Genomic DNA, 12,597 nt, shown 5'->3' with positions numbered 1-12,597 from the left:
ACATTGACAGCTGGGAACATATATAAACCTTTATTATATTCTATCATTTTTTTTTTTTAAATATTAGTGACTGACTGGCTAATTGCAGGCTTGATTTTATTTACAAACTTTATAAAATGAAATAAATTACAGCAACAGTTTAGAGCTATTATCTACACTCATTGCTGGCAGACATTGCTTACGATTTAGTTCCGTGATGGCAATATATTCAGCTTTGTGTAAAAAAAAAAAAAAAAAAGTGCTAATATATTCAAACTAAGGGTTATCTGAGGCTCTAATTATCTTAAAGTACCTCTGTTAATTTGCAGATTAATCACACTCCTCAAACCGTACAAAGCAACGACAGCCCATACATGATCTCATACTCGTAATTCTGTATAATGCTTAAGGTGATGCAATGTAGACAGTTTAAATGTTTTCATCTGAAAAATTTGAGTTCAAAACTGCTCATCCTCAGTTGCTTGCTTTGCAACAACCTTCCTGTTTTGTTTTGTGCAAGTTGCTCTTAACATGGTAAATATGAACAGTAGCATTTTTTCACCTTTTGAAGTACCAATGGGAAAAACAGAGGAAAGATATTCAGGTGCTTAGATGGCCCTGTAGTCTTATAAAGTCTTCAGTTTTCCAAGGAAAAAATACGTTCATGTTGTCAAAAATAGCTGTGTAAGGTAGTACTAGACATAGAGAAATTACTTGAATTCCTCAGAGATCTTCATGTGTAATAAATAATGTAATATTATACTTGGCCAAAAACTAGAATTTCCAGTTGGTTGGAAATTTCACTTTCTAGAACTTCTCATGGACTGAAAATTGTGTTTTGTTCTGTTGTTGCTGTTTGTGTTGTTTTTTTTCCTCCAATCAGAGGGGCACAGATGTTTGTTTTTCCAGAGCATACAATAATGTTCCCCAGGTCCTGTAACTGTAGCAAATCTGACCAAAAAAAAATAATAATAATAAACTAAGCTATTTATAGGAAAATGTTAGAGGTGATCTAAAAGGCTCACTGTCCTGTCCTGCAGCTGTACGCTGAAATCCCCTGGACCTGGACCTGGGAGAATTGGCTTGGTGGGCTTGTCCCAGAGCTGCCCATCCTGTAAGGGTAAAGAGCACTGACTGGTGACTGCAAGTATCCCGTCTGAACAGGGAGCATCTGGCAAGGCTGTCCATGGGCTGGGATTCACTTGGCTGGAGTCAAAGCAGAAATATTCCTTTAGATCTCATACTAGTGGAATTTTCTGTTGGGCTTCTTCGGAGTTGTTTGTCCTGCTAGGATGATGTGTGAGCCCCTTTCCAAAATTACACACTATTCATATCTGTACTCTTAGTAGCTTTGAATTTTCCTGTAAATCTTATCGCTACTTCAAATCTATACAGCCTTGGATTCTCCAGACTTGCCCCGCACATCCTCCCAAATGTGAAAACATCAAAAGGCAGCAGCATGTCCATCTTCACAAATGTATGTGGTTGTGGAGGGGATTATCTCGCGTTTGATACATGGAACTTTCAGCCTTTTCTTCTGCTGTTGCTCTTTATATCCATGGAATAGGACTGGAACTAGAACGAGCTAATCCTAGATTTTTTTGTAATAAATACTTTTGTGACCTGTTGTGAGCAGTCTAAAAAAGGTATCAACTTTCTAGGTGCAGTTCCATAGTTCTGCAGCATGTTTGTTTGCTACTACAGATGTTTTCTAAATCTGAAAAAGGGCTGAGAATAATCGAAATCAAACAAACAAACCCAAAAAGGTGAGTTTGTATGAATTAAATGAAAATATTTTATAAGATTATAACAGTGCACGTATTCAGTGGGTGCATGTATATATACTTAGAGTGCACATAACATACAAACATACATGTCTTTTAAAAATATATGCTTAAAGTTATAGCCTGTGAAAGTGTATACTTTATGTAGCAGCATCTACCATTCAAAGCAAATATTATTAAAGTAATAGGCATTTTTGCATGCGGAGAGAATTTACACAAACCTAATCTATAAAGTGGATGAATCCATTATGTAAATCTAATGTTGTCAAAGTGATCTATTATAACTATTTCTACTGTCAGCTGTTCCACATAGCACAAATTCAGGAACCTACTCATCCTGATGAGTGAGAGTATTTAGGTATTATACCTACTATTTATTAGTATTACTGATTTCTACAGTACCTATTGCAATGACAGTTTTGTTATGGGGATTAATGCACAAAACAAAAGATGAAAATCAAAAGCTAACACAAAAAAAAAAAATGCCATGTTCACAACCTGAATATAAATCAAAGGCTGTGAAGGATTGACATGGTTCAGAGAATTGCTGCTGGAGGCCAGTCTTTCATCAGAGGGTCACGTTTAGAAACTAGAACAGGTGGGAGGGAACCAAATGTCATTAGTGATGGTTGTTTGTAACCTATGTGAAAGAGATGTGCTCTCCATTCAGTCTCTAGTACGCTGCATACAAAAAGGACCTTAATTGGCACTAAACTGAACATCACTGGCATTCTCTGCAAAGAGTTTATGGACCACTTTTTTTTGGCATCAAGAACTAGTCATTGAGTATTTCTTCTCTCTCTTTTCCCACAGGAGATAATTCTACAATCTTAGGAGCAAGGCAGATTTTAAAAGGTTTTTCTGACATTGCTAATGCTATTTTTTTTCTCTGCTTGCTATGTATGAATTTACACTGCTAGAAACCTAGCAGTTCAGTACAAATGCTATTCAAACAACAGTATTCTGACTGTGGAAGTTACTTTAATTATCTTTTGTCATGTGTGCTTTCTTTTTAAAAGGAAAGTAAATATGTTTCTGCATCCTAACAGTTGATCTTCCCAAGCTGTAGAAAAAACTCAGAGCTTTGAGCCAGGTCCTACAAAACTAACTATCCATTTCATGTAAGTAAGGGGTTCACAAAAAAAGGAAAGGTGCATTAGACAACACTGAAGTCAATGCATATACATATGAATAGATTATTTAGCATGAATTAACTGCACAATTCATGGCTTCTTTGCTGCTTTTTCTTACATTTTTTAGTAAGCTTTGTTCTTTTGAATATATATTTTTTCAGCTTTGTTCTTTTGAATATATCTCCAATTTCAATGGACTTGGGTATTGGCACAGTTCAATACCCATGGACTGGAGGTTGGTTAGAGAATAATATGATTCTGTCAAAGGATAAGAAGGAGGCTTCCACATTAGCTGGAAAGTGGGATTAAAGTTAGAAAGCAAAGTGTAAGGGAGTTCCCAGTGGCTCAGGGTGCCATACTGAAGAAGAGACAAGTCCATGGTCTGAGTTAAGGAGAATGACCTAATCAGTGACTGTTCTGAAGTCTCTCTCTTGTTGTTTGGGGTTGGGGTGGCTTGTTTGTTTCTTTGTTTGTTTAATTTCACTACAAAGTTTGCTTTGGGTCTGCAGAGAACCTTCCTGACAGAAGTGTCACTGAAACAAATAAAGAGGTTTCCACCAAAAAAAGGTGTTTTTCCAAGAGCTGCTATTTTTCTCAGAGCAGTATTTAATTAGCAAAAATCAGCAGCAATTAAACACCCTTTTAAAAACCTCAAATCTGTAGATAGTGAATAGAAACAACAAAAGCTGTCACCACTGAGCAGCTGTATGTTGTTTGACATTTTCATTTCTTCATATGAGAGATATGTTACAATGGATGTCTTAACATTTTGAGTCTTTAAATTGCCTACCTTGGCTTCTTAGTTTCTCTGATTTTTTTTTTCTGTGGATTATAATTGAATGTGGAACAAAGTTCTCTCTTGCTTTCTGCAAATACTAACTCAAAATGTCTCGTGTTCCTTACTGTTTTTCTTGGACCATGAGAGTAGAAATCCTAAACATCAGAGTTTGGGTTTGTAAGAGAGCAATGTGAGAAACAGGAACCTGATAAAAGTCTTGGTTGGAATTCAGGAAGGAAGATGGTTTTATCTAAGCATGTGGTAGCTTCCCTTCTCGGACATCTCTGGTTTCTCAACAGCACTGACCTCCCAGGCAGCACCCTAGGATGCTTGCATTTCTTGGAAAATTTCACAGCAGTTCCCGATGCTGGGATCTCAAGTTCCAGCCAGTTTGGCTGCTCCACAGTTACAGAGCCAGACCCACCAGTCCTATAGAGTCCATGTGTCAATTAGCATTATAGAGATTATTTCTTGCCCATCTGTAATACCTTGCCTTGTATTTATTATATGTATTTACATTAAAGGGAGTTTTCCATGAAACCTGATGTTTTGGGACTACACAGTGCCTCTTGTACAATAAATTTGCATTTGTGCAGGGGAGGGACAAGCCAGGCAGGCTGCATAAACACTGGATTTTTGATGATCTTTAATGCCAGGTTTTGAGGAGCTGTGCTTCTCTTGTTTTAAAGGGGCTCTGATGGCTCCACATACCATATTTGTGAATTTGACTCTGTCGACTGTGGTATGCATCTTGGCACAAGCGGTAGGCCAGGCCAAGCAAAAGGCCTACCGGCTTTGTGCCAGATGAGAGTAAGAAGCACCCATCTGCGCAGCCACAGCCTGCTGCTAAATCACTTGGGTTTGTTAGCATACTTAGCAAGTGATATTCCATGTTATGGCTGGGAAAGAACATCCAGGAATGAGCAGTGTGTCTCAGTGACATTTTCTGCAAAACATGTGGAAATTACTTTGTTAGTTGAATTGTTTTTGTTGTTGTGGTGGTTTTTTTTGTTGTTTTTTTTTTTTTCTTTTGGGGGAGAGGGGGTTATTTGTTTTATTATATATATATATATATGTAAAGACATCTTGAGGATTCATTTCCAATAAGTTCAGTTAGGAACAAAAATATACGTCCTGCACTTTAAGTCCTGAACCATCTAAAGCTCCTTCTTCAAAGCTTCAGATGGGAGCTCTTGCAGGAATGTTAACACACATTTTAATGTGTGAGGGATTCTGTGCCTTTTAGTGAATTCACCTTGGTTTCCTTGCATATCCCTGTGAATTCAATTTTTCATTGCCTTAGTGAGGAATGGGAGTGGTTCATTATAGTGTCTTCCTGGAAAGCCTTATGGTATTACTGCTGAAATGAAAGGAGTTATCCTGCATACTTAGAAATATTCCTTTGGCTCTGTTTGAATCAGTGTTACTTATAAGACTGCATTTGCAGAGTGACAGTTATTTCTGTGTTCACTTTCTGTGAGAAGTACCTTATAATTTTGAGAGTTCTTGAGCATTATAGCCAAAAACACATACATTTGATAAAATTCTGCTGTAGATATTTTTCTGACTGTTTGTAATGATTAAAAAAATCGTATGCTTCAAAAATGAGAAGTCGTCTGATGTGTACAGGAGCCTGTGAAGAAAGTGGCTTTCTCAGTGAGCAGATCAGTAGTCCAGTTTATGTGAAGTTCTTCCCCCTTACCTTTCCAGTGGCAGCATGGACGTCTCCAGCCCTCTGCTAGCTGCTGTTTTAGGGATGGACCTCTGCTTTAAGGGGCTAAAAGTAAGTTAGTCTTTCTTTTCAAATGAGAAGGGTGAGTTAGTGAACTTCTTACTCTATTTTGTTCTACAGCAGGTTTGTGTGTATCTCATGTTTCTGTTACTGATTCAGATCTGTAATTTTTCGCAGGACTTTTTATTATTTATGCAGTTATAGTTTCTTTTGTGTTGCCAGCCACTAACAGATGGCTTATTTCTTTAATCAAACAGTTCTTTGAAATGTGTATCTATCTAAACAAAATAATATGCTGAATATCTGATCCTGGAAAAACAAATTGTTTCCAGTCTTCCTGAGGGTAATAGAAATATTTTAAAGTTAATGTTATCATGTGAATATTGAATTTTTACACATTACGATAGGTTTTTTTTTTTATATATCTAAAAAGAAAAGGGGGGGAAAAAAAGCCAAGATAAAAATTTCATGTGTCTTTTCTGCAGATCTGTGCAGAAGTTCTTCTGAGAACTAATGTTACTTGCATCTTGCTGTAGGAGTAAATGCATGAACATTATGATCAGCTGGAATATCGCTAGTTCTTATCCAGAAGAGTACATCATTGCAAAACTAACGCAGTACCCCAAGAAGTGTGAGGAGTGCTATGCTTTTATGACTTTTACTGAAGAGAGTAAAATTCTTCTAGATTGTCTTTCAGAACAGCAGACAGTTCCAGTCACGGTATATTGAGATAAATTCCTTTCTGAAATTCTCTTAAAATTGGTAACCATAGTTGAAATTATTTTTCCAAATCTATTTCTGAAAAGGCAGTTTCTTCTAAGTTACAGTGAGCTGGCTGTGTTTTATACTAATGAAAGTTCTTTTATTCTTCCTGATTCTTGAAGAATATTGTTCTAAGACAGAAAGAAACAGCATACAGATCAAATAGAGTCAGTTAATTTTCTTGCGTGGACTAGTATAAGGAACATCTGTTCCTCCTGGAATTCTATATGATATGATGGGTTTTGAGGGTTTTGATGTCCCATAACACTACTTCTGTTTCATAATGAGATATTTCTATATATTTCTACAGAGTAGGAGAAATGTAAGTAATGTTAAAAAAGAAAAAAAATTAACACCACAACCCAAAAAATTTCTTGACATGGAAACATTTTTGACACAAATTCCTGAAGCTATCAGTGTCTGGAAATGTTTTCAATGAATATTCAGACATCATTGGAGGGTTCTCAGAAATATCTCTATCACCAGTCTAAGCCTATCTCCTTGTTAATAATTCCAGAGTTTGCATTGTCTGAAAGCTTACTGTTACCTACACTTTACTTACACTGTTACCTATGTTTTGAAAACTGTTTCCTTCAAGCATCAAGCCAGATCTCTTCTCAGTAATTTTGAAACACAAACTGCTATTCTTGTCCTTTGAGCACTTTGACTAAAAACTAGATATTTTGTGTAATTATTTCTTCCTAGTGTCTTATTCAGGGAAAAAGGATTATCATGTCCTGAGAATTGAACTACAAAGTGCAATTATGATAATGCTTTTAATTTAGAGTTTCTGTAAAATTTATTTCTAACATTCCAATAGACTTTTTTCTTTAGAAACTGAAAGTAGCTCAATTAGATGTCCATAGTATCTCTGAAGAACACTGTCCCATTTTCTTCTGAATACACGTTATATAAAGCAGTGCTTTAAATAATTTCTAAAATTTCACATAATTTCTAAAGGAAAAAAAAAGAAAAAAACAGCTGAATTAGATCATAATTTGTCATGCATTATTGGGAATTACTCATATGTTTTGTTATTCTGTTCCGTGGAAATCTTCATGCCAAAAGCTTTTCTAATAATGAGTGTACTGTAACATCCTGGTTCTTTTATTCCAAATCACGCACTGTCATTGCTCTGTCCTATCACCTTTACAGAAACCTTCCATTTTATAGAAACTTCTAAAACCAGAATAATTGTGACCAAATGGCTTAATCTTACTTGTATTTGTATCAATGTTGTGAAGAATCAAAATGTTGATCCTTCCGTTCTACTCAGTAGTTCATCTGCCAAGACAAATGACCCACTTATTTAAAGGATTAGGCAATAATTTAAATATTCTTATTAATAAGATGAATGTAATTGATAGAAGTAATTGTATAGCATGTAGTGAATTATTGAACATAAAATTTTAAAGAAACTAAAGATTTTACTGATGCAATTGTTTCTAAGAGCAATATCTATTTTTACTCCTAAAATACAGAACCTTTTAATGTGAGAAATACAAAATCTTTGAAAAAGGCAGTGTTGATATACTCCTTTCAGTCAAGATTTTGGTGGTTTAAGTACAGCAAAAACTTCCATTTTTCCCAATAGAAGAGGGAGTTGAATGCCATTTGTGATTTCGGTAGTGGTAGTTTACCTGAATTTATAAACAGATGGTTTAGTCCTCTGTGTCTGATACAGGTGGCGATGCTACTTTTTTGTTTGTTTGTTTGTTTTTGTTTTTTAAATGTTGATCAAATTTTATAAACAATTTTGGAAAGCATCAAAATGCCTTGCACAGAATGTCCGCTTAGCTACATTGCCCATCACTTGGCTACATTGCTCATCACTTGGTTCCATGCACTGTGGGCTCCTTGGTCTCCAAAGGGTGTTCAGGTCTATGTCAAGTAACCTATCTTCTTCCAGACTGTTTTCCGTGGTCAGTTTTGACTAGGCCTTTCATGGGTCTCTGAGTTTGTGAGGGACTTTATAGTGGATCTCTGTGCTTCTTCAGGTCATTTATTTTAAGTGAGCACCCTATGAAAATTGGAAATGGCTTTGAATATCAAAATCCAGGGTTTAGCAGGATTGTACATTGTAATCCTCTGACATTGTAACTCTGAAGTATTTTCAGCATAGGAAAAACTCAGAATAAAACCAAATTGGTATAAAATAGATTTGTAAACAAAACTGCTCCCTACTACTCCTACTACTTTTTTTTTTTTTTTCATGACAGAGTGTGTCTTTCTAAGCATAGCAAAGTTCAGTGGCTTTCAGGTTGCACAAACTCTGTGCAACATCCTCTGCATCCCAAGGCAGTTCTTTCTTCTGACACCCTGCAACCTGGCTGTATGCTCACGGGTTATTTCAGTAGTCTCCTATTCACCACATCTTGCCTCAGATTCCCTTCAGACTTTCTTCTCTCACTCTTGGCTTGCTCTTGCCTACCTCACTGTAAGAGGTTCCCCCTGACACAAGCAGGCTCCATCTGCTCTATAGCAGGAACCTTCTCCCTTTGCTTCAGAAGGCTGCAGTTAACTGCATGGGCAGGGAGCCCTCCCAGCCACAGTCTTCCTTCCAGCAGCAACCCCACAAGGAAAGACAGTCTTTTTGTCCACCAGCAGACAAGGGAAGGTGAGCTGAGAACCGTTGAAATGAATACCATCCATCACAGTGTTTTATGTCTGACAAGCTGAAATTTGCTCATTTCACTCTTTTTAGCATGTACAACGTTGTGGGAAACTTGCTGGTTCTCTGAGCTGCAATCAGAGGAGAGGCTTCAAATACTTCTGGAGGATCCCTGAATTGACACAACAGTAAACCAAATCTCAAACAAGACAAAAGTAAATATTTCCCCAAATTCCTGAACGCACTGCAGTATTCTACATTTTGCATTAAATTAATGGATTAGCAGAAGCCCCAAATACAGTCTGAACTAATCAAGAACAACTGACAACTGCAGTAAAAACCTCTCCTAAATCAGCTTTATTCTTGTTATTAGGTCTTAAAGGCCCCAGCTAAGAAGCCTGAGTGCACTGAAGACATTGTACAACCACACAGTAAGAGACAGCTCCTACCTCAGAAAGGTTGCAGTTGAAATGGATGAAATATTGTCAAGCACAGCACTATTACTCTCTGATAGAAAGACTGAATTTAACTGACACACTCCCTAGCTCAAGGTCAGGGAAGGACTATGACAAAACTGGAAGCTGAACCAAAATCTTCTGAGTCCCAGGCTAGTGCCTGAGCCAGAAGACGATCCTTCAAACCATGCAGAACATTGCCATTTGTTTTCATATGAAGTGCTCTCTTTCATGCCGGTGGTTCTCCAGCACCTTTTCGCACGCCATTCCATCTCTGCCACAGAGCATTCCTCCTGTAGGTGTTCTTCTGGCAACGTAGCAGCTATCAAAATAAGCCAAGTGCATCTACCCTCTCTGTAAGCAGTTTTCAAAAGAGAAAGCTTTTGATAACAAAAACCTGCACCAACCAGTCCTGCAGGAAAAGAAAACAACACAGAGAATCCTGTCTTTCCCTCTTCCATCCTTTTCTGTGCTTTCTACAATCTTTCAATGTCAAAGTCTGTGCAAAGATGAAATATTTGGGGCAAATTAAAAAAAAAATTAAAAAAAAGAAAAGAAAAAAAAAAGAAAGTCAGAGATACGTAGTTGTAAATAGATTTTACTATGCGATTCTCTTCTGCTGAAATCATTCCTCTCCAAAACATAAAAGCAGAGCAAGATAAAGCAATGGTATTGTTTAATGTCATATTTATATCTTTCTCATTCTGATCAGCTTTTAAGTAGTGCATATGTCCAGATAGAGAGCATAGAGTTTACCTTTATTGTCCATATGCTAAAAAAGCAAAATTGGCTGCCAGAATTGGTTTCCAAAATAAAGCTGATGTTATCAGAGAAAAAAAATGAGGGCCATTTAATCCTGTCTGTCTTCTGTATTCCTTCCTGCTTTGGCAGTGCTTTATGTGCCCTTTCCCTAGAAATATTAATGAATTCTTGCAAGTGTAAGATATACAGTATGAATTCAAGAATAACACAGCGCATAGCTTCTTGAAATCAATACTGAAATTCATAGTGTTACTTCCATTTAAAAACATGGGCAACTGTGAAATAGTATTTGCTAATCAAATATTAAATCATCCATTTTTCCTCATAAGGAAGGGACAGATGTTTGTTCAAAACAGGTCTAGTTGCAACTGGCAGAGATAAGAGGAGCATTGCTTAAAGAATTTTTGGGGAGGCTGAAGTAATGAATTTAATTGACTTGTCTGCATGCCTAACAAATATTTATCTTCCTTTCTCATAATTGCTGTAGCAGGCTTTCTGCCTATGAAGGAAAGCCTCAAAAGTGAATATGGGGAATCCTGACAGGGAAAAAATTTATTAAATAAGAGGAAAAGAGAATGCGCTTCAGTTGTTTCTAGACTTCTTATTTGTTATGGGGAGGCATGTCTAAAAGGAACATTTTGTGAGTGGGAGCAGTGTTGAAAAATGAGATTATATCTTTTTATGTTAAATCTGTATTTACAGGCAAAGCAATTCGTTTGCTATTCTTATATTGATTTAGGAAGAAAGGGGAGAGGTTCTCAGAGGTAATTAAAAATAACTGATCCAGCAACTATGTGTGGTGCCGGGGAAAATGTATTAATCTATTATTATCATCAGGAAGGGCTATAGAAGTCAGAGGAAATGTTGGTCATCCCGCTGTTTTCCTCAGCTCTAGCTTGCTAGTGACACTGTTACATCAGGGATGAGGCCTTTCATGAAAACGCAGATGGCAGCAGGGAGGGGAAGCAGTGCAGTCACTAAATACACTGACAGAGGAGGGAAGGACAAACATGGGATATGTACTGATGGCAAGTCCAGAACTTTGTTGCTACAAAAATGTCAGGTTAGAAACCTGTCTCTAATTAATCAGGATAGAACATACAAAGGCACTACTTGCAGCTAAGGTTGTGGTAAAATCCCAGTTGTAGATTAAACACAGAGACACTAAAACAAAACCAGTAAGGATCTGGTGAGCTCACCCTTCACAGCAACAATGTACAACCAGACATTTACTTTGTGGATTTGATCATAAAACATTATTTAAATTCTAGTTGTAAACAGAAAAGCTGTTGTTTCCATGGTTTGATCTCTGCTTTAACCCAGCAAGGAGCCCTGAATTTAGTAAAAGATAGCATTGCCCTTCCTGAGATCTTTTTCTAGGCTTTTTTAGACCTGTCAACCAGTGTCCTACCCACCTCTGTGGAGCAACTGGAAGCCTTTTAGCTTTTGCTATTTGTTAGATTTTGAACATCCAACCCATAGCATACACGACCAATCTTTCAAGGTAATTGTGATGGTGAACAGTCAGTTACCAATCCATAAATTATGCAGCCCCTTCTATATACAATAAATTCTGAGCATGTTTCAGAATCATGAAGTCCATCCATGGAGCACTTTCAGACAGAAACAAGGTAGAAACCCATCGTCTAAATCGATTTCTGTAAATGCATCAGCTCCCCCTCAGCATGGTGTCCCAGGGGACCCTGATGGCACTACTCCATTTATTTTTGCCAAATCCCATATGCTGCAGGCTCCGTTTAGCAGGAAGCAGGTCACTGGGTCCAGCCCTGTCCATCAGCATGACTGCAGGGAACTGTGACAACCGGGCTCAGCTGCATCCCAACGCAAGCACTGACTGGCCTTTCTACCAGGCAACGTCAGAGAGATTCAGCTCAGTGGCCTGGGAAAAGAAGCAGTAGTCCTGGCTGTCTGCCAGGAGTGGGAGAGACAATGCAAGTAGGATTTTGGTGAAGCATGAAGAAAACTAGCTGCATGCCAATCAGCCATTTTGACACCTCAGGCTATTATCTATTACCCTATCTGAAAGAATTAAGAGGAATTCTTTTGTATTCTGTCTCTCTCCACTCCTAGTATGCTAATGTGAAAGCTTGATGCATCCCTATTTCATTATCTTCAAAAACGGAAGAGCAAAGGAAGAGAGAGATGAAATCTGGGATTTTTAAAATAGTAATAGTTCCAATAACTTGTTTCATGTGAACTTTCTGCATCCTTACGTAGCTCCTGTCTCTATATATGTTGTCAGTAACACGCTATCAATGCATACGATTAACAATGCCAAAAGTAAGTAAGATTAAGGAGTGGTTGATATTGTTGTTCTCCATCTATGTGATAAAGCTTGGTGAGACGTATTAGTGATTAGTAAAAGCATAGATGTTGGCTCTATTAAGTACAAAATAAAAGTATTCCTACACAAGAACAGGAACTTAGGGAAATTCGTAGTGGTAAATTCAAGTGGACAGTTTGAAATTTGTACACCGGCTTCCTCTTCCAAAGAGCTGAGCATAGCAGTGCCTCAGTGTGAAATGTCTTGCACCTCAGTGAAAACCCTGAGGAAAGCAAGCAATTGAAGATGGGCCCTGT

General features: G+C 37.5%; 1 protein-coding gene across 8 annotated transcripts in view; it reads left to right on the top strand.

Moving 5' to 3' along the window:
- LOC310892987 (uncharacterized protein) overlaps nucleotides 1-12,597 on the top strand; it is a 592,327-nt gene that overhangs the window by 269,479 nt on the left and 310,251 nt on the right. Inside the window, exon 4 of one of the 8 annotated variants that reach the window (XR_014578615.1) lies at nucleotides 8,873-9,072. The exons of the other annotated variants lie outside the window; for them this stretch is intronic. The gene's annotated coding sequence lies outside the window, so the exon portion shown is untranslated. Of the gene's footprint in view, nucleotides 1-8,872; nucleotides 9,073-12,597 lie in introns of those variants that run through there. 8 annotated transcript variants of the gene reach the window in all.

Source organism: Anser anser (assembly GCF_964211835.1).
Source record: "Anser anser genome assembly, chromosome: 1".
NCBI classification, from domain to species: domain Eukaryota; kingdom Metazoa; phylum Chordata; class Aves; order Anseriformes; family Anatidae; genus Anser; species Anser anser.
The sequence above is the reverse complement of the archived record's forward strand: the minus strand, read 5'-3'. Positions and strand labels throughout refer to the sequence as shown.